This window comes from Myotis brandtii, unplaced genomic scaffold, assembly GCF_000412655.1.
Source record: "Myotis brandtii unplaced genomic scaffold, ASM41265v1 scaffold76, whole genome shotgun sequence".
NCBI lineage: Eukaryota > Metazoa > Chordata > Mammalia > Chiroptera > Vespertilionidae > Myotis > Myotis brandtii.
Genome location: NW_005371037.1, coordinates 643,767 through 646,819, shown reverse-complemented (window position 1 = coordinate 646,819; position 3,053 = coordinate 643,767). Strand labels below are relative to the sequence as shown.

At 43.2% G+C, this 3,053-nt stretch overlaps 1 pseudogene; it reads right to left on the bottom strand.

The window, feature by feature from the left end:
• Positions 1–1,255: 1,255 nt before the first annotated feature.
• Positions 1,256–1,959, bottom strand: LOC102262774 (annotated as a pseudogene).
• Positions 1,960–3,053: the final 1,094 nt, after the last annotated feature.

Sequence of the window (3,053 nt, the reverse complement as noted above, 5' to 3'; positions counted from 1 at the left end):
ACATTCATTGGCTCTATTCTCACTCTTACAGTTGCTTTCCTGAGAAAAAGTATCAAAGGGCAGTCTTCCTGGAATTGGTGGGTCTCCAGTCAGTTAGTCAATGTGTCTCTCAGAACCGGTGTGGTTGTATAGCAGTGGAACCATTGGTAGTGGAAAGAGGATTCTTTCACATTATCGCAGGAAAAGCATTTCAAGGATGCAGGTATAGGAGGAGGGGTGGCATTGTGGCAAGATTTATTGGAGCAAAAACAAAGGAAGTGCTTAGGCCATGTCTCATCCACAACAAGGTGGTCTCACTGTGAAAGAAGTCCAGCCCCTGGGGCCTCAGGCCCACACTTGTCCTCACCAAGCCAGGAGGACCAGGGTCCAGAGATGCTGTGTCCTTGCCTGGGCGCTGATATTGGAAGCTCCAGTAGTCTAGCTCAGTCTCTGTTTCCGGCCGGCTCAAGGCTGGCACTGTGCTTGGGCCTGCACTTGAGCCCCTGTGCCTGCTACAGAGAGAGAACGCATGAACTCTGGGCCTTGGTTAAACTTTAATTATATTATCTCTGACTTGGGAAAGAGCAGGCTTTCTTTCAAATTAACCAGTCTTTTCCCTGACTCTTTGCAGGCTTGTGCTGGGCCCTCCCCCTGCACCATCTTCGCTTCTACTGTGAATGTGCCCAGCAGAAGGCATTTCCCTTTGCTGGTTCCAGTAATGTACTGAATAGAGAGGTTATTCCCTAGGGAGATTGGAAAGCCACCAGCTTGAGGATTAAGTCCCTTTGGTGGAGGATGTGGCTGTCCCCTGAGGTGTCTGTGAAGTTGCCTCTTCCTACCAAGAGCTACTTACCTACTGTAACAGACCAAGGAGTTGGGATGCCAGGTGAAATCCTGCCTCCACTTAAGGTTGGAGGGAAGCTGATAAAATATTTGACATCTTGGCTGAGGCCTTGCCCTATAAGCATGGGCTCCTTCCGGGTCTTGCCTTCTAGTTAATCTCAGAATTTACATTTGCAGCTTTAACAAACACTGACTGATGGAACACTTTTTGTGTTCCAGGCCCTGTGCTGGGGGCTTATTCATGTTATCTCACATTAGGCTTTCTTTTTTCTTTTTTTTTTACAATCCTTTACCTTTCCTCTTAGGTCCTTGGAGACTTCATATAAACATCAGCTCGATTGTGGAAGAGGGATTAGCTTTATTGTTTGGGGCTTTCAAGAATAGTTAATACTTATTACTATTATCATCATTTATCTATCTATTTATTTATTTATTTTGACCACAAGAATTACAAATATATTTAAATCTCAGACCTGGGAAATGGACTATACACAGCCTTCTATGTTCTGATAGCACTGCACCTTTGGCTTATTTTCAGTGGTTGGTGGAACATGAATAGGAACCACATTGTTGCTTGGAGACATGTCATTTTCACGTCTGTCTGACATTTGCTTCTGGGAAACAATGCGGTGTATCTCTGTCAGAATTGTCTGAAAAGCAGCTTCTACATTGGTAGAGTCTAGAGCTGATGTCTCAAAGAATGACAAGCCATTTTTTTCTGCAAAAGCTCTTGCTTCATCTGTAGGAACTGCCCTGAGATGACACAAATCACTCTTATTGCCCACAAGCATGATGACAATGTTACTATCAGCATGACCTCTCAGTTCTTTCAGCCGTCACTCTGCATTTTTCACATGTGAGATGTTTAGCGATGTCATCAACCAACAAGGCACCTACAGCTGATGTGATAGCTCGATATCACTCTTGCCCAGCCGTGTCCCATATCTGTGTCTTTATTGTTTGTCCATCAACCTGGATGCTTCTTGTTGCAAACTCTACTCCAATGGTGCTCCTGCTTTCAAGATTAAACTCATTTCAAGTAAATCGAGACAGGAGATTACTCTTTCCAACACCAGAATCTCTGATAAGGACAACATTAAAGAGGCAGTTGTTGGGTGCCCATTGCGTGGCCGAGGAGTGAAGGGGCAGGAGCAGCAGTGGTATCAGTCAGTATTATCATCATTTATTGAGCACTTACTAAATTCCAGGCATGAATTAAGAATTTTAGATTTTTGCCCTCCCAATTCATTTTCATAGCAACTCTAGAGATGTATCATTTCCTTGTAGAGATAAGGAAATAGATGTTTAGAGACTTTAAATAAATGTTTAAAGGTCCTTTAACGGTCTTGCCAGGACTGGTGCTCAGATCTGTTTGTGTCTGAACAGATTGCTCTGATACCCTAGGATTGTGGTTCTCAACCTTTGGGGGCATAAGAGAACTTTTGTGGAACTTTCAAAAAAATAAATGTTTTATTTGGAATAATTTTAGATTTTCAGAAAAGATGCAAAGACAGAGTGTTCAAGTCCGATTATGTTGAGTGTTCAAATATAAATATGGAAAATTTGATTTAAAGAAATAAAGGATGAATTTAATCCAAGTTTGGGGCGGTGGTGGTGGTAAAGGATGGCTGCACAGATATTGGTGCTAAGTTCTAAGGGATGTGCAGTGTCCCAGCAGCCAAGTAGGAGGCAGCAAGGTGCTCGGGCGTCAGGGACCTCATAAACAAAGGCACGGCTGCCTGAAAGTGCATGAGGATATTTGGGCAAGGATAAGCTGCAAGGGGGGTCTGAAGTATGCGTTCATGGTAGAAAGGTAGATTAGAGTCAGGAAGAGAATCCTAAAATATCTTTTTGGTAATGTGATCAGGTATGTTCATTGGACTGAACAGTTTGGACTACGGAGAGGATGGATTAGAGCAGCGGTTCTCAACTTGTGGCTCGCAACCCCTTTGGGGGTCGAACGACCCTTTCACAAGGGTCACCTAAGACCATTGGAAAACACATATTTAATTACATATTGTTTTTGTGATTAATCACTATGCTTTAATTATGTTCAATTTGTAACAATGAAATTGGGGGTCACCACAACATGAGGAACTGTATTAAAGGGTCGCGGCATTAGGAAGGTTGAGAACCACTGGATTAGAGGTATACTGGATCGTGGTTCTCCAAACTCCACAGGTCTAATACGGAATCAATTCCCCATTGTTCTCCAGCATTTCTCATCTTGG